This window comes from Pseudophryne corroboree, chromosome 2, assembly GCF_028390025.1.
Source record: "Pseudophryne corroboree isolate aPseCor3 chromosome 2, aPseCor3.hap2, whole genome shotgun sequence".
NCBI classification, from domain to species: domain Eukaryota; kingdom Metazoa; phylum Chordata; class Amphibia; order Anura; family Myobatrachidae; genus Pseudophryne; species Pseudophryne corroboree.
In genome coordinates this window covers 574857037-574877005 of record NC_086445.1, presented here as the reverse complement: position 1 = coordinate 574877005, position 19969 = coordinate 574857037, and positions in this window count along the sequence as shown.

Sequence of the window (19969 nt, the reverse complement as noted above, 5' to 3'; positions counted from 1 at the left end):
TCATTCAGATAGGCAGCTTTACCCCAGAGGCAATACAGTTTAAACAAAAGTTTTATACTAATCTGCTTTAGAAACCGAGTAGTTTTGTGCTATTGTAGCATGGCTACTGTCCCACCTTTGAACTAAACTACACTATTGTGTAATTTGTACTTATTGCCCGCACTTCTTACGCACTTTGCGTAAACATGCGACCGTGCGTGTCTCTTACGCTGCGTGTGCAGTCCTGTACTTTGTCCGAGACATGTGTACAAAACCGTGCGTCTGCAGTAAAACAAATCCCACAACTTCTATAAATGTGAGCAATGCTAACTATAATCGCTCACTTAACACAACACCCAGTTTTTTCTGTATAAACCTTTACAACCAGGCCAGACTGAGTTTGTGTCTTTACACTTACTTTCTTAAACACTTATTTTATTTTTAACTATATAGCAACAAATATCTCCGGTTTCACACAGATCTAAATGAAATTAGCAATCTGAGTTTTATGGCAACAATGTGAGAGGGTATGCAAAGTATGGGTGCCTTTTATGTACGCTATTTGGCGCCAAAAAAAAATTCACAGATTTTTAAATAGCTTTTTTCCTGTTGTATTACGGGTTCTACCAGCACCTCTGCAAACCATACAGAGTAGACGTCATCTAATCAGCACACAAGTAGGGTTTTCAGTGCATCGATCGACCACGAAAAGGTTACGTAGGATACTTTCTTTCCGACCTTTGCTGATAGATTAAGTCTGCTATGACCTGTTAGGCTGTGAGTATGTGGAAATCGGACGATGCCCCCAATTGTAAACGCTGATTTACATACAGGACTAAAAGCAACACTTTAAAAAGACATTTCATACACTTTAAATGAAGCCGCTGCGGCCGCTATACTTAATCCACAATCTACGTACTAATTACACCATTAGCGTACAGAGTCCCGTACCGTGTACGGACTTTGCGTACAAACACTGCGCTGGCTGTACAAAGTACACACAGCACGTACACACCCAAAGTTACACAGTGAACCCTTAACAGATATGCATGCGATAGTAATACACTTTAAACCTTAGCAGGGAAAGGAAAACACGACACCAGATTTGTATTTAAACTGCTGTGTTCCGACACCACAGCATATTATTACTGAAAGGGGGTCACAATCACAAAGCAATACAATACAATAGAATAATGGCTACAGTCAATTGTACATACTTTTTCAAATAGATGGGGGCTGCGCTCACAAGAGGAAAAGGTGCTAACGAGTGCTGCTGGACCTGGAGGCGTCCTACCTCCTGTAACGGAATTTATAACATGGAGTGGTCAGCGCGCTCATTAGTGGAAATTGAGAGAGTGGAAGATGGTGTTGCAGGGATGGGATATAGCTATAGGTATATAGATATGTTAAAATGTTTGTGTATGGATGTAGGTTTACGGCAATGATCAATCTAATGAAGGTTTCTAATCATTCACTTTATTATAGTATTAAGTGTTCGGATGTGTCTTGCAGGCTGCCCTTCTATCAGCAACCTCCTTATAATGATATAATGGTTCCTTATCACACCGTTCCTTCACCACTGTCAGGTGTGTCCTGCAGACTACCCTTTGCAAGGTATACCTTCCTAATGGTATACCAAAAAATGAACCCCAGCTCAGGTAAATGTCAGGTGTACCCTGCGGGTCACCTTTACCATAGGTGTGGTGGGTGCCTATGTGCCCTCTGAAGCTGTGTCAAAGGCATTCATGCTGAAACGCGTTGGGAACTTGCTAATTAACACCACATTCATTCACAGATCCCCCTCCCCGGACGGAGAAGGGGACGCAGCAGTATTCACTACAGACAGTCCGCTCACGTGACACCGCACGTGACGCGTGCACCAGGAAGTAGGCAGACGGGACCCGTGGACAGAGGAGACCGGCAGCTGCTGGGGCAGCGCGCGGACCAAAGGAGACGGAGGACACTGACGAAGAGGACCAAAGCCTGAGGTTGTGGAAGGAAGAGACGCGGTCACCGGCGGCAGGCAGAGACCTGCCCCCGGCGGTAAGTGTGAGACACACAGCCCACGACCCCACACCTCAGCGCTGCACATGAGAGGGGACTGACAGGCGGGACGCCGCACTGGTCATACCCCCCAAACATTCAATTAGGACACAGCTTCAGAGGGCACATAGGCACCCACCACACCTATGGTAAAGGTGACCTGCAGGGTACACCTGACATTTACCTGAGCTGGGGTTCATTTTTTGGTATACCATTAGGAAGGTATACCTTGCAAAGGGTAGTCTGCAGGACACACCTGACAGTGGTGAAGGAACGGTGTGATAAGGAACCATTATATCATTATAAGGAGGTTGCTGATAGAAGGGCAGCCTGCAAGACACATCCGAACACTCAATACTATAATAAAGTGAATGATTAGAAACCTTCATTAGATTGATCATTGCCGTAAACCTACATCCATACACAAACATTTTAACATATCTATATACCTATAGCTATATCCCATCCCTGCAACACCATCTTCCCCTCTCTCAATTTCCACTAATGAGCGCGCTGACCACTCCATGTTATAAATTGTACATACTTGTTTGAATTTCGCCGCACTACCCAGTCTGGTCCTCGGTTATCTAGATAGATAACTTTGTGAGTCTTGAGAGAGAGAGACCAGGCCTGCCACTGGCTCCTTTTATACAATCTTCCAAAACTTAACACAATGGATACTGTAATCTCTTTGTCCATTGGACACAGGGATTGTCATTTACAGTACAGGAGAGGTCATAGGTTGGTTTGAATAGGTGGGCGATGTCTGTTCAAGATGTACTTGTGGGTGGTCTCCTCTGGGTTCCCGCCGCATACCTAATGTACAGTAAATACAGTTTATATCTATATTCTGCTCCTGCACATAAATATTCGCAGGAACGTGTGATCTTCTGCAAACCAACACCGGAATATTACCCTTAAAATACCCTACAGCTGGATACCAAACACCACCTTATAACCTTGTTCTGTCCCCTCCTATCCTGTAAAGGTGAATCCCTTTTTCTGATACCATTTAAACTGTTGTAACTTGCTGGTGTGATGCAGGGAGACTATGTGTACATTGTGCACTATTTGGATTAAATATGTAATGTGTTTTGATAGCTTTTCCATGCGTCCACAAACCCTACCGTAAATACTCATACCACGCGCTAATGCGCAGGACCGCGGGAGCGACCATACGCAAATTGCGAATATGCGCACGCACGGCAGAACAAGTACACGCACGGAGGCCATCTGTGTGTAGTTTGTACGTGATGTGTGTACTGCAATATTTTTTGACTTCGACAGGCCCTAGTCAGGCAGGTGACCAAGAACCCAATGGGCACTCTGTCAGAGCTACAGCATTCCTCTGTGGAGAGAAGAAAAACTTCCAGAAGGACAGCCATCTCTGCAGCAATCCACCAGTCAGGCCTGTATGGTACAGTGGCCAGATGGAAGCCACTCCTTAGTAAAAAGCACATGGCAGCCCGCGTGGAGCTTGCCAAAATGCGCCTGAAGGACTCTCAGTCCATGAGAAACAAAATTCTCTGGTCTGATGAGACAAAGATTGAACTCTTTGGCATGAATGCAAGGCGTCATGTTTGGAGGAAACCAGGCACTGCTCATCACCAGGCCAATACCATCCGTACAGTGAAGCATGGTGGTGGCAGTATCATGCTGGGGGGATGTTTTTCCGCAGCAGGAACTGAGAGACTAGTCAGGATAAGAGGGAAAGATGAATGCAGCAATGTACAGAGACATCCTGGATGAAAACCTGCCCCAGAGCGCTCTTGACCTCAGACTGGGGCGATGGCTCATCTTTCAGCATGACAACGACCCTAAGCACACAGCCAAGATATCAAAGGAGCGGCTTCAGGACAACTCTGTGAATGTCCTTAAGTGGCCCAGCCAGAACCCAGACTTGAATCGGATTGAACATCTCTGGAGAGATCTGAAAATGGCTGTGCACCGACGCTTCCCATCCAACCTGATGGAGCTTGAGAGATGCTGCAAAGAGGAATGGGCGAAACTGCCCAAAGATAAGTGTGCCAAGCTTGTGGCATCATATTCAAAAGACTTGAGGCTGTAATTGCTGCCAAAGGTGAATCAACAAAGTATTGAGCAAAGGCTGTGAATACTTATGTACATGTGATTTCTTTGTTTTTTTATTTACAATAAATTTGCAAAAATCTAAAAAAAAATAAAAAATCACGTTGTCATTATGGAGTATTGTGTGTAGAATTTTAAGGATAAAAAATAATTTATTGCATTTTGGAATAAGGCTGTAACATAACAAAATGTGGAAAAAGTGAAGCGCTGTGAATACTTTCCGGATGCACAGTAGTTTAGTATGTGTAATGTTGATTCATGCAACAGCAAAAAAAAAAAATGTAATGTCTGAATTTTAAAAAAATGCTATTAATGGACCCATTTAAGTTAGGAAATGCAGTAAAGGCAATATTTTATACTTTATTGGAATTTGTTTTAACAGTGGGCTGTACTGCAAACTTCAAAATGAAATTTTGAGTTTCAGTTAACAGTTCAGAAGTTCTAAAACACACATGTTGGGGATTGAACCCAAAACAAATTTGATATTTGTATGCACCATATATACGAGAGGATGGTATCGGAGTTGCTCAAGGGGACAAAAGGCAAGAAGCACAGGTGGCATGGACAATGCTAGGGGAGAACAAGAGTGCAGAGGACCCTGCCCAAGAGCTTATTTAGTAAGCAGTTGGAGGGAAGGAGGGATGGTAGAGGAGTGGGGGGAGTGAGTAATAAACTAAGAGAAGGGCTGGAAGGCTTTAGTAAAAAAAGTAGAAAGTCTGACTAGGCAAGGGAGTGAGTTCCAGAGGAGGGGGCAGTTGCAGGAGAAATCTAGGAGGCAGGCAAGAGAGTAAGTGACCACAGTTGAGGTGCAGAGGGCAGTCAGAAAGGGTTGTAGTTAAGTGACCGCCGGTCACAATACCGGCACCTACATCCCGCCCCAATAGGGTGTGAATAGAACTTGTGGCGAGCACAGCGAGCCACGAGCCCGCTGTGTGGCGCTCCCCCCCTTCCCCCGGCATCTCAATGCCAGCGTCAGGTGACCGGCGATAGCTACCCGTCAGAAGAGGAGCAACACAGGGTGGAATGTAGTCTGCATGCCACCAATCCCAACTTGCCAAATATTTGTTTCTTATTCATTGTCCAGATTCCAGTGTGATCTCCAATAAAAAAAATGGAGTTCAAGCAGGAGAATGAATACATTTTTTTAGACTATTTTATTCAAGTTGGTAAGAGACTCTGTGATCCAGAGACTTGATTTGACAAGTGGGGTTAGCATTTCCCTCTATCAATTATACTGTAGTAACTAGAATTAGACTCTTGGATCACTAGTATAAACCTTGTAAAGGAAGCATTTTAAACTGCTTGCCAAGGAGAATCTTCATTGCACCAGGAGGTACTACTGACCTACACTGTACAGAGGTCAGGGGTTTAAGCCTGTTTTCATGTCTGCAACCAAATGCAACAAACAGCAGTTTAAGAGCACATTTAATTTACAGATCTGAGATAAGCAAGCTTTAGAATTACAACGCCAGTTGCCACCAAGTTAGTCGCACTCAGACCCAAGTGGAATTGCAGTGGGGATGTCTATGACGCTGAATCGCATGTATTTGCTCAAAAGTCATGTATGCATGCTCTGACGTATGCATAGTTGATAGAAACTGTGATATCAGTTCGCACACCGAACTTTTGTATAACTCTAAATCAGGCCTATAATTAGGAAGGGCATCTTCATTAATAAAAACATCCCAATCCAGGATTTGAAAAATAAAGTACAGTTGAACTTCAAGATTGAAGGACCATAGCCTATGAAAACAGGGTTCAACATTGGCCTCCTGCAATATGTTTATTTGAAATATACATTTAAAAAACACATGATATACATGTAAAGTTAATTTCTGGTTACTATATTCTACAGCAGTTAGGAAAAAACAAGAATTCATTATTTGAACTGTCAGAGATGTTTATGCTCAGCAGCTAGTCTCACTGAACATTTTCATTCTGGGTACGAAGCAATGAGATACTTTCCCAGTCATCATGGGCCCTAGTAGAGCAGGCTTATAGAAACCTCTCTGTAAAGAATGATTATTATGGACTGTGAAATGAGAGGGTCTCACAGTGCACATATACCATCTCTCACCTTGGGAAATGTGCTAGTGGCATCCGAATTAACCTGTCATCAACAGGTCACATCACAGGTTGCAGAACAGACATACGTTGGAGTGTTAACTTTTAGTGCATACAGCCATGTTAAAGAAAAAGATAAGTGTTTGTGGTAGAAATCCTTAGAATTCAGGTAAACTTTAGTCTTTATGTATGGTACATTATGGGGTATATGCAATTCTGGACGAATTGCGCCTTTTTTTCGTCCGTTTTAAAATTCGCCTGTACTCGACAGCCGCAGCCCTCCCGCCAGGACCATGAATTCACCATATGCAATACAAAACGCATTCGACACTCCCCTTGGCGAATAACGGACCAATCGGCGAGTAGTGGGCGTCCTGAATTCGACTTCCCGCCGTTTGCAGCCCTTTATTAGGGCTTGTTTGCTGCGTGCTCAGCAGCCATTTTGTGAACCTGCAGAGAGGTGTGTGGAGGTGCAGAGCTAGCAAATTGGTTGTTTGCTGTGGTATCGTTTGGACACCCAGCAGGCTTTAATCCAGGACAGACAGGAGGATACCTGTTACCCCGGAGGAGAGTCGTTTTTGGAGCTATTTCTACATTTGTAGGTAAGTACCACATGTGGGTCTGGTGTTGCATGTATGCGTTTGTGTAGTGGGGGTTGCCATGAGGTGTACATGGGGTGTTTGGGGTATGTCTTTGGGGTGTTTGGGGTATGTATATATATGTGTGCAGGTATGTGTATAGCTCCTGCTTGTATTGCTGCATTTTTTGGGGGAGTTTTGTGTTTTGGGGTAGTTTTTCACGTTTTTTTTCTCTGACGTCCTAAGTGGATGCTGGGACTCCGTAAGGACCATGGGGAATAGCGGCTCCGCAGGAGACTGGGCACAACTAAAGAAAGCTTTAGGACTACCTGGTGTGCACTGGCTCCTCCCTCTATGACCCTCCTCCAGACCTCAGTTAGAATCTTGTGCCCGGCTGAGCTGGATGCACACTAGGGGCTCTCCTGAGCTCCTAGAAAAGAAAGTATATTTTAGGATTTTTTATTTTCAGTGAGATCTGCTGGCAACAGACTCACTGCTACGAGGGACTAAGGGGAGAAGAAGCGAACCTACCTGCTTGCAGCTAGCTTGGGCTTCTTAGGCTACTGGACACCATAGGCTCCAGAGGGATCGAACACAGGGCCCGACCTCGATCGTCCGGTCCCGGAGCCGCGCCGCCGTCCCCCTTACAGAGCCAGAAGCAAGAAGATGGTCCTGAAAATCGGCGGCAGAAGACTTCGGTCTTCAACAAGGTAGCGCACAGCACTGCAGCTGTGCGCCATTGCTCCTCATGCACACCTCACACTCCGGTCACTGATGGGTGCAGGGCGCTGGGGGGGGGGGGGGGGGGGGGGGGGGGGGGGCGCCCTGAGCAGCAATATTAACACCTTTGCTGGCAAAAAAAATCACAATATATAGTCCTAGAGGCTATATATGTGAAAAATACCCCTGCCAGAGATCCATAAAAAAGCGGGAGAAAGTCCGCCGAAAAAGGGGCGGGGCTATTTCCCTCAGCACACTGGCGCCATTTTTCCCTCACAGCTCCGCTGGAAGGATCGCTCCCAGGCTCTCCCCTGCAGTTTTCAAGACTACAAAGGGTAAAAAAGAGAGGGGGGCACTAAATTTAGGCGCAGCAGTATATATCTAAGCAGCTATAAGGGAAAATCACTCAGTTATAGTGTTCATCCCTGTGTTATATAGCGCTCTGGTGTGTGCTGGCATACTCTCTCTCTGTCTCCCCAAAGGGCTTTGTGGGGTCCTGTCCTCTGTCAGAGCATTCCCTGTGTGTGTGCGGTGTGTCGGTACGGCTGTGTCGACATGTTTGATGAGGAGGCTTATGTGGAGGCGGAGCAGATGCCGATAAATGTGATGTGACCCCCTGCGGGGCCGGCACCTGAGTGGATGGACTTGTGGAAGGAACTACGTGAAAGTGTCAACTCCTTACATAAAAGGTTTGACGACATACCAAATATGGGACAGCCGGCTTCTCAGCCTGTGCCTGCCCAGGCGTCTCAAAAGCCATCAGGGGCTCTAAAACGCCCGCCACCTCAGATGGCAGACACAGATGTCGACACGGATACTGACTCCAGTGTCGACGACGATGAGACTAATGTAACTTCCAATAGGGCCACACGTTACATGATTGAGGCAATGAAAAATGTGTTGCACATTTCTGATGTTACCCCAGGAACCACAAAAAAGGGTATTATGTTTGGAGAGAAAAAACTACCAGTAGTTTTCCCCCATCTGAGGAATTAAATGAAGTGTGTGAAGAAGCGTGGGCTTCCCCCGATAAGAAACTGGTAATTTCTAAAAGATTACTAATGGCGTACCCTTTCCCGCCAGAGGATAGTTCACGTTGGGAAACATCCCCTAGGGTGGATAAAGCGCTCACACGCTTGTCAAAGAAGGTGGCACTACCGTCTCCGGATACGGCCGCCCTAAAGGAGCCTGCTGATAGGAAGCAGGAGGCTATCCTGAAGTCTGTATATACACACACAGGTATTATACTGAGACCAGCTATTGCTTCAGCATGGATGTGCAGTGCTGCAGCTGCGTGGTCAGATTCCCTGTCGGAAAATATTGATACCCTAGACAGGGACACTATATTGCTAACCGTAGAGCATATTAAAGACGCAGTCTTATACATGAGAGATGCACAGAGGGATATTTGCCGGCTGGCATCTAAAATAAGTGCAATGTCCATTTCTGCCAGGAGAGGGTTATGGACTCGGCAGTGGACAGGTGATGCAGATTCTAAAAGGCACATGGAAGTTTTGCCTTATAAGGGTGAGGAGTTGTTCGGGGATGGTCTCTCGGACCTCGTTTCCACAGCAACAGCTGGGAAGTCAGCATTTTTACCCCATGTTCCCTCACAGCCAAAGAAAGCACCGTATTATCAGGTACAGTCCTTTCGGCCCCATAAGGGCAAGCGGGTTAAAGGCGCGTCCTTTCTGCCCAGAGGCAGAGGTAGAGGGAAAAAGCTGCTGTCACTCACCGCAGGCAACGGCGGCCGCGCTTGTCCCTGCGGGCGACCTGGTCTGCCCGGCGCCTCTCTTCCCCCGGCGGTCTCCGGTACCGGCGGCGGGTCGGCGCGTTCCTCCGGCGGCTTCCCGGAGCGAGGGCGCCGCCATCGTGAGTGAGGTCAGGGAGGCGGAGCAGGACTGACGTCACCTGCCTGCTCCGCCAATCAGGCAAGGGCGGGGGATTCAAAACCAGACGCCGGGCAGAGATCCGGTGCCTGAGTATCATCGATTCTGCCATAGAAGCTGTGATTTCCAGAGCTCCCACGTTCCTGCGGTCTCTGTGTCTGCATCTCCGTGCCTCCAAGCACCTCCGTGCCTCCAAGCACTTCCGTGCCTCCAAGCATCTCTGTGCCTCCAAGCACTTCCGTGCCTCCAAGCATCTCCGTGCCTCCAAGCACCTCCGTGCCTCCAAGCACTTCCGTGCCTCCAAGCATCTCCGTGCCTCCAAGCACTTCCGTGCCTCCAAGCATCTCCGTGCCTCCAAGCACTTCCGTGCCTCCAAGCATCTCCGTGCCTCCAAGCACCTCCGTGCCTCCAAGCACTTCCGTGCCTCCAAGCATCTCCGTGCCTCCAAGCACTTCCGTGCCTCCAAGCATCTCCGTGCCTCCACGCACCTCCGTGCCTCCAAGCACCTCCGTGCCTCCAAGCATCTCTGTGCCTCCACGCACTTCCGTGCCTCCAAGCACCTCCGTGCCTCCAAGCACCTCCGTGCCTCCAAGCATCTCCGTGCCTCCAAGCACCTCCGTGCCTCCAAGCACTTCCGTGCCTCCAGCACCTCAGTGCCTCCAACACCACAGTGCCTCAGCACTCAGCATTACTGTGCCTCAATACCTGTGCCTCCAGCACCTCTGTGCCTCAGCATTCAGTATCTCTACAAGTCTTGTCTTTCAGGAAACCTTCAAGTATTCTTCCGTGCTTCCTGCCTGCCATCTTAATCCTGCATGAGGAAGACCTACATCCGGCCATCTCTACTGCGACCCAGTAGCGGTTCCTCTTCCCGGTCATCGGAAGAAGCCCCGAGTTCACAACACTCCCAAATCAGGTCAGTGATAGTATACTCAGGCCCCATGGACCCGGGGAATCGGAACACGGACTCAAGTGCCATCCAGAACCTGGCTTCCCGAGTACAAAGTCAGGAAGCGGCACAAGGTCAGGTGATGCAGTACCTCCAGCAGTTGTCCGGGCGTCTAGATCAGATTCAGGCGTCTCTAGCCTCTGTAATTCCGGCACCTGTTCCAGTAGTTGCACCAGTTGCCGTTGCCAGCAATGTCCAACCATCGGCCGGTATCACCCCGCGCCTTCAGCTGCCTACTCCGTCCCGCTATAATGGGAATCCTAAAAATTGTTGCGGTTTCTTAAACCAATGCGAGGTACATTTCGAGCTACTTGCACACAACTTTCCTACAGACCGGTCCAAGGTAGCATATATTATTTCTCTGCTGGAAGGGTCTGCCTTGGATTGGGTGTCTCCATTATGGGAACGATTTGATTCCGTGGTTTCCAACTATACCAACTTCATCACGTCCTTTCGAAGAATCTTCGACGAACCCGGCAGGATGACCACTGCTTCTTCCGACTTGCTCCGTGTTCGTCAGGGCTCCCGTTCCGTGGGTCAGTACGTGGTTCATTTCCAGACCATTGCCTCTGAACTACGCTGGAATAATGATGCCCTGAGAGCTGCCTTCTGGAACGGTCTCTCCGACCGGCTGAAAGATGAGCTGGTTACAAGGGATCTGCCGGATCCATTAGAAGAGTTGATTTCCCTTTGCGTCAAGGTGGATCTTCGGATGCAGGAGCGTGGAAGAGAACGTAGCCGTTCAGATCGTTCCAGGTTCTGGAATCCTACTCCTAGACCGGTGGCCTTGCCTAGCTCGGACGAGCCCATGCAAATTAACCGATCCCGACTGTCTCCGGAAGAACGACAGCGTCGTCGTGAGGGTAAACTCTGCCTTTACTGTGGAGCCGCAGATCACTTTCTTAAATTTTGTAAATCCCATCCGGGAAACGGGCAGGCCTAGCTTGTTCCGGAGGAGTCAAGCTGGGGGTTACGACAAAAGCTTCTCCAATTTCGGACTGTTTGCTTCCTGTGACTCTAGTCACCGATTCAGCCTCCAAGTCTTGTGAAGCCCTGTTGGATTCCGGGGCTGCGGGGAACTTCGTTTCTTCCTCCTGTGCCCAAAGCATGGGTTTAAAGTTACGGCCTATCGAGCGGCCAATTTCATTGACGGCTATCAACGGGACTAGAATTTCCAAGGGTCTCATAATGTGGCGCACGGGGCCAGTTAAGCTGCAGGTCGGGGCTCTACATCAGGAAGGTCTGGAACTCTTGGTAATCCCAGAAATGCACCATGATCTGGTCCTTGGAATGCCTTGGCTAAAAATTCATAATCCCCACATTGACTGGAAGTCTTCACAAATTCTGTCCTGGAGTTCCTTTTGTCACGCTAATTGTCTCACTCCTGTTTGTCCGCTCCGTGTCTCCTCCAAGACGGATGAAGCGCATATTCCGGAGGCGTATCAAGGGTACAAGGATGTATTTTCGGAACAAGCAGCTGATCTGTTACCACCTCATAGGCCTTGGGACTGCCCTATTGACCTTGTCCCAGGGAAGACGCCACCTCGTGGTCGCACATATCCTCTGTCACTTCCCGAGACTCAAGCTATGTCGGAGTATATTAAGTCCAATCTGCTCAAGGGATTTATTCGCCTCTCTTCCTCCCCTGCTGGAGCGGGCTTCTTTTTCGTGAAGAAGAAGGACGGGGGGTTGAGACCATGCATCGACTACCGCGACTTAAACGATATTACTATCAAGAATAAATACCCCTTGCTACTAATCACAGAGTTATTTGATAGGGTTCGTGGTGCCCGCGTTTTCTCCAAACTCGACTTGAGGGGAGCTTATAATCTTATACGCATCCGAGAAGGGGATGAATGGAAGACTGCCTTCAATACCCGAGATGGGCATTACGAATACTTGGTGATGCCGTTCGGTCTCAGTAATGCTCCTGCTGTTTTCCAGGGATTCGTCAACTAAATCTTTCGTGACATGTTATATCAGAGTGTTGTGGTATATTTGGACGACATACTGATCTTTTCCAAGAATCTTGTTGAACACAGGACTCAAGTCAAAGAAGTGCTCCACCGTTTACGAGAGAATCACCTCTATGCTAAGCTTTCCAAATGTACCTTTGAAGTAACATCAATTCCGTTCCTCGGTTATATCGTCTCGGGGACAGAGCTTTGCATGGATCCGGAAAAGCTTTCTGCCATTCGTGACTGGACTCAGCCTCTTTCTTTGAAAGCAATACAAAGGTTCCTGGGCTTTGCGAATTACTACAGGAAATTCATTAGAGGTTTCTCCACCATTGTTGCGCCCATTACTGCCCTGACAAGAAAGGGTTCTAATCCAAGTTTGAGGCCTCCCGAAGCCATTGAGGCATTTTCCCACTTAAAGTTAGCTTTCATGACGGCTCCAGTTCTCCAACAACCAAATTTCGATGAACCTTTCTTCCTAGAGGTTGATGCATCTTCAGTCGGGGTTGGGGCCGTTCTCTCTCAGTACTCCTCTGATAAGAAATTACATCCGTGTGGCTTCCACTCTCGTAAATTCTCTCCGGCCGAACAAAATTACACTATTGGAGACCAGGAACTTTTGGCAATTAAATCCGCCTTGGAAGAGTGGAGATACCTTTTGGAAGGGGCTAAACATGTGTTTACCATTTACACGGATCACAAAAATTTGCTGTACATCAAATCCGCACAATGCTTGAATCCTCGCCAAGCGAGATGGGCACTTTTCTTTTCTCGATTTTCTTTTGTTATCAAGTACCGGGCCGGGACTCTCAATATTAAAGCAGATGCGCTATCCCGTTCACAAGTTTCCACAGACGAGGATGAATCTCCTGAGCGGGGTTTAATTCTAAATCCAGTTTCTGTCTCTGCTGCTTTAACTACTCCAGCTCCTCCTCCTGGAAGAATGTCCATACCAGCTAGATTCCGGCCAAGAATACTACAGTGGGTCCATAACTCCAAGTTTTCCGGTCATCCCGGTGCCCAGAAGATGTACAAGTTTCTGCAAAGGTCTTACTGGTGGAACACCATGAGGAAGGATGTACAAGATTACGTTAATTCTTGTCCACAGTGTACACAACATAAATCTCCTCGTCTGCCTCCAGCAGGGTTACTTCATCCTTTACCTATTCCTGTGAGACCCTGGACTCACATTTCCATGGACTTCATCACTGACTTGCCCTGTTCCAAGGGTTGCAACACCGTTTGGGTAATCGTTGACCGTTTTTCAAAGATGGCACACTTCGTGCCTTTGACTGGTCTTCCGACAGCTCCGAAACTGGCTCTACTGTTCATCCAAGAACATTTTCGGTTGCATGGGTTGCCACAAGAAATAGTTTCTGACCGTGGGGTACAGTTCACCGCCAGGTTTTGGAAAGCCCTCTGTTCAACTCTACAGATTAAACTTAAGTTTTCGTCCGCTTATCATCCCCAAACGAATGGTCAAACGGAACGAGTCAATCAAGATCTAGAGACTTTCCTTCGTTTGTATCTCTCCCCTTCACAGGACAACTGGGTGGAGTTGTTGCCTTGGGCAGAGTTTGCCCATAACCATTCGTTTCATTCTTCCACTGGGGAATCTCCATTCTTCGTCAACTACGGGTTCCATCCACGTGTTCCAGAATTTCCAAGCCTTCCGATAGAAGAGGTTCCAGCTGTAACGTCCACTCTACGACACTTCGGACAAATTTGGAGTAAGGTTCATGCTAATCTTAAGAAGGTTTCAGTCCGGTACAAGTTCTTCGCAGATAAGAAACGGCGAGCCGCTCCTCAATACAAAGTTGGTGACAGGGTATGGCTGTCCACACATAATCTCCGGTTGAAGGTGCCCACCATGAAGTTTGCTCCAAGGTTCATCGGTCCTTACCCTGTGCTACAAGTCTTAAATCCTGTGGTCTGTAAACTGGGTTTGCCTTCCCACCTTCGAACACCTAACGCCTTTCATGTTTCTCTCCTCCGTCCCCTCATTCTGAATCGGTTCCACTCTGCATCCCCTAGGCCAACGTCTGTAGTGACTGAAGCTGGAACGGAGTTTGAAATCAAAGCTATTCTTGACTCTCGTTATCTTCATAAAAAATTACAGTACTTGGTAGACTGGAAAGGTTATGGTCCTGAGGAGAGAAGTTGGATTAATGCTACTGAAGTAACGGCTCCCCGACTGGTTCGGGTCTTCCACTCCAGACATCCAACTAAGCCCGGAAAGTGTCGAGGGGCCACTCCTGGAGGAGGGGGTACTGTCACTCACCGCAGGCAACGGCGGCCGCGCTTGTTCCTGCGGGCGACCTGGTCTGCCCGGCGCCTCTCTTCCCCCGGCGGTCTCCGGTCCCGGCGGCGGGTCGGCGCATTCCTCTGGCGGCTTCCCGGAGCGAGGGCGCCGCCATCGTGAGTGGGGTCAGGGAGGCGGAGCAGGACTGACGTCACCTGCCTGCTCCGCCAATCAGGCAATGGCGGGGGATTCAAAACCAGACGCCAGGCAGAGATCCGGTGCATGAGTATCATCGATTCTGCCATAGAAGCTGTGATTTCCAGAGCTCCGACGTTCCTACGGTCTCTGTGTCTGCATCTCTGTGCCTCCAAGCACCTCTGTGCCTCCAAGCACTTCCGTGCCTCCAAGCACCTCTGTGCCTCCAAGCACTTCCGTGCCTCCAAGCATCTCCGTGCCTCCAAGCATCTCCGTGCCTCCAAGCACCTCCGTGCCTCCAAGCACTTCCGTGCCTCCAAGCATCTCCGTGCCTCCAAGCACTTCCGTGCCTCCAAGCATCTCCGTGCCTCCACGCACTTCCGTGCCTCCAAGCACCTCCATGCCTCCAAGCACTTCCGTGCCTCCAAGCATCTCCGTGCCTCCACGCACTTCCGTGCCTCCAAGCACCTCCGTGCCTCCAAGCACCTCCGTGCCTCCAAGCACTTCCGTGCCTCCAGCACCTCAGTGCCTCCAGCACCTCAGTGCCTCCAACACCACAGTGCCTCAGCACTCAGCATTACTGTGCCTCAATACCTGTGCCTCCAGAAACTTCCAAGGACTATGGTCAAGTCAGGAGACTTCCCTACACATAAATATTCTGGAACTGAGGGCCATTTACAATGCCCTAAGTCAGGCAAAACCCCTGCTTCAAAACCAGCCGGTACTGATCCAGTCAGACAACATCACGGCAGTCGCCCATGTAAACCGACAGGGCGGCACAAGAAGCAGGACGGCGATGGCAGAAGCCACAAGGATTCTCCGATGGGCGGAAAATCACGTGTTAGCACTGTCAGCAGTGTTCATTCCGGGAGTGGACAACTGGGAAGCAGACTTCCTCAGCAGGCACGACCTCCACCCGGGAGAGTGGGGACTTCATTCAGAAGTCTTCAAAATGATTGTAAACTGTTGGGAAAGGCCACAGGTGGACATGATGGCGTCCCGCCTAAACAAAAAGCTAGAAAGATATTGCGCCAGGTCGAGAGACCCTCAGGCAATAGCTGTGGACGCTCTAATGACACCGTGGGTGTACCGGTCGGTTTATGTGTTCCCTCCTCTTCCTCTCATACCCAAGGTACTGAGGATAATAAGGAGAAGAGGAGTAAGAACTATACTCATTGTTCCGGATTGGCCAAGAAGAGCTTGGTACCCGGAACTTCAAGAGATGATCTCAGAGGACCCATGGCCTCTGCCGCTCAGACAGGACCTGCTGCAGCAGGGGCCCTGTCTGTTCCAAGACTTACCGCGGCTGCGTTTGACGGCATGGCGGTTGAACGCCGGATCCTGAAGGAAAAGGGCATTCCGGAGGAAGTCATTCCTACGCTGATTAAAGCTAGGAAAGAAGTGACCGCAAACCATTATCACCGCATTTGGCGAAAATATGTTGCGTGGTGTGAGGCCAGGAAGGCCCCAACGGAGGAGTTTCAGCTGGGCCGTTTTCTGCACTTCCTACAGTCAGGGGTGACTATGGGCCTAAAATTGGGTTCCATTAAGGTCCAGATTTCGGCTCTATCGATTTTCTTCCAGAGAGAACTGGCTTCACTACCTGAAGTTCAGACTTTTGTTAAGGGAGTGCTGCATATTCAGCCCCCTTTTGTGCCTCCAGTGGCACCTTGGGATCTCAACGTGGTGTTGGATTTCCTAAAGTCACATTGGTTTGAACCACTTAAAACCGTGGAATTGAAATATCTCACGTGGAAAGTGGTCATGCTGTTGGCCTTGGCTTCGGCCAGGCGTGTGTCAGAATTGGCGGCTTTGTCATGTAAAAGCCCTTATCTGATTTTCCATATGGATAGGGCAGAATTGAGGACTCGTCCCCAGTTTCTCCCTAAGGTGGTATCAGCCTTTCATTTGAACCAACCTATCGTGGTGCCTGCGGCTACTAAAGACTTGGAGGCTTCCAAGTTGTTGGACGTAGTCAGGGCCCTGAGAATTTATGTTTCCAGGACAGCTAGTGTCAGGAAAACTGACTCGTTGTTTATCCTGTATGCACCCAACAAGCTGGGTGCTCCTGCTTCAAAGCAGACTATTGCTCGCTGGATCTGTAGTACGATTCAGCTTGCACATTCTGCGGCTGGACTGCCGCATCCTAAATCAGTGAAAGCCCATTCCACGAGGAAGGTGGGCTCTTCTTGGGCGGCTGCCCGAGTGGTCTCGGCTCTACAACTTTGCCGAGCAGCTACTTGGTCGGGGACAAACACATTTGCTAAATTCTACAAGTTTGACACCCTGGCTGAGGAGGACCTAGAGTTTGCCCATTCGGTGCTGCAGAGTCATCCGCACTCTCCCGCCCGTTTGGGAGCTTTGGTATAATCCCCATGGTCCTTACGGAGTCCCAGCATCCACTTAGGACGTCAGAGAAAATAAGATTTTACTCACCGGTAAATCTATTTCTCGTAGTCCGTAGTGGATGCTGGGCGCCCATCCCAAGTGCGGATTGTCTGCAATACTTGTATATAGTTATTGTTTAACTAAAGGGTTATTGTTGAGCCATCTGTTGAGAGGCTCAGTTATTGTTCATACTGTTAACTGGGTATAGTATCACGAGTTATACGGTGTGATTGGTGTGGCTGGTATGAGTCTTACCCGGGATTCAAAATCCTTCCTTATTGTGTCAGCTCTTCCGGGCACAGTATCCTAACTGAGGTCTGGAGGAGGGTCATAGAGGGAGGAGCCAGTGCACACCAGGTAGTCCTAAAGCTTTCTTTAGTTGTGCCCAGTCTCCTGCGGAGCCGCTATTCCCCATGGTCCTTACGGAGTCCCAGCATCCACTACGGACTACGAGAAATAGATTTACCGGTGAGTAAAATCTTATTTTTTTCTTCATAAAATGACTTTTTGGGTCATGCTTTAGCATTGGTGTACCTCCAGCATGTGCAGGGATGTTTTTTGTCTTGTTTGGGGTGATTTTAGTGTGTGTCGGTATCAATGTGGTCGACATGTGATGTCGTTTGTTTGCTAAAACAGGTTTGTTTGCTCCTATTTTAGCACTGGTGTACCTCCAGCATGTGCAGGGATGCTTTTTGGCTTATTTGGGGTGACTTGGAGCAAGTTTGTGTCGGACATGCGGTCAACATGTCATGTCGTTTGTTTGCCAAACATGTTTTATTGCTCCTATTTTAGCACTGGTGTACCTCCAGCATGTGCAGGGATGCTTTTTGGCTTGTTTGGGGTGACTTGGAGCAAGTTTGTCAGCCATGCGGTCGACATGTCATGTCGTTTGTTTGCCAAACATGTTTTATTGCTCCTATTTTAGCACTGGTGTACCTCCAGCATGTGCAGGGATGCTTTTTGGCTTGTTTGGGGTGACTTGGAGCAAGTTTGTGTCGGCCATGCGGTCGACATGTCATGTCGTTTGTTTGCCAAACATATTTTTTGGATCCTATTTTAGCACTGGTGTACCTCCAGCATGTGCAGGGATGCTTTTTGGCTTGTTTGGGGTGACTGTGTGTGTCAGCCATTTTGTGTGTGTCAGCCATTTTGTGTGTGCCAGCCATTGTTGACCTCCAGTATGTGCAGGGATGCTTGTACGGGGGTTTTGTCTTATTTGGCTGTTTTGTTTTTTCAATTTTTTTTATTTTTTATTTTTTTTAATGTGTGTTTGGTCCTGCTTGAGAACTAGGGTCCCAGCAGCATGACGTGTGGTTGCATGTAATTTTTTAATGTGTGTTAAATTTGTAAAAATATATATTTTTTCTTTTTACAACAGAGATGTCCAGAGACAAGCGGCCCCGATCCCCCCATTCCCCCCACCCCTCAGAAGAACTTTCCCTGCATAGCAACGAGGAGTGGGACCCGACCCAGGAGGAGGATACGACCGACCAGGCATGCAGTGACCAGCCGCGGTCGTCAAGGGACCAAATAGAGAAGTCAAAGAAAAAGCCTAGACAGGTAAATATACTGACAACACCTGCAGACACAATAGCATCCAACTTGACACACCCTAGTTTGCGCACTGCCATGAACACCTACAGGTATCTTTGCGCACTGCCAGGGATACTGACACTCACAGGTACATACCGATCTTAGTAAATGCATGTTTTGTTTTTTTTAATCCCTAAAGGCAAGAAGCCATCCAGAGGAGCAGTCGGAAGAGCAGGGCCGGCGCCACCACTAGGCAGCTTTAGGCAGCTGCCTACGGGCGCCTGCCACTGGAGGGCGGCACGCTTCAGAGTCCCGCTAAAATAAAAATTTTCTCAAAATAACTGCATCTGGAGGATGCAGCCACAGATGATGTGTCCCAGGCTGCTCTGTTTGACCAGGAGTGGAGGAGTTGATGGCGGCGGCGGCGACAGCAGAGCTGAGCTGAGCGTGCTGCTGCTGCTGCTGCTGCTTTGTGCGGAAGTGACGGGCTCGAGGGATGCCGGGCGCAGCTTCTCTGGACAGAGACACTGAGGAGCGGGGGAAGCAGCAGCGGATCAGAGCGTGCTCCTGCAGTGTGTTGAAGTGACAGACTATGAGGATGCCGGGGCGCAGTTTCACTGGACAGAGACGCCGTAGAGCAGAGGTAACCTGAAACTGTGGTGAATCAGCAGCCCGACTCCAGGAGATCAGGTCACTGGCACCTTGCTGGTTTCTCCCTGCTCTGCCATGTTAACACAGCTGGTTAGAGCAGAGAAACAAGTGGTCAGAGTGTGTACAGTCTGCAGTAGTATGTATATGTGCATGCTGCACAATATGTAAGTGTATATGTGCATGCTGTATGTGTGTGTATTTATATATGTACGTGTGTGTGTGTGTGTGTGTGTGTGTGTGTGTGTGTGTGTGTGTGTGTGATGTGTATGTATGTGTGTGATATGTATGTGTATATGTGCATGGTGTGTGTGTGTGTGTGTGTGTGTGTGTGTGTGTGTGTGTGTGTGTGTGTGTGTGTGTGAGATATGTATGTATGTATGTATGTATGTATGTGTGATATGTGTGTGTGTGTGTGTGTGTGTGTGTGTGTGTGTGTGTGTGTGTGTGATTGTGTATATGTGCATGTTATATGTGGAAGTTGTGTATTACCCCATCGCACACATTGCTTTTAGTTTCTGAGGCCCTATGAGGAGCCATATTAACAATTGCAGGCTTTGCAGCCCTTAGTACTATTAATAATTAGATATAGTACCTATCTATTATATAAAACAACAGACAGTAGGGATCAGTATGATATCCCGGCGTATGGTATCACCGCATTTGAAATACCGATGCCGGTATCCCAGAGTTAA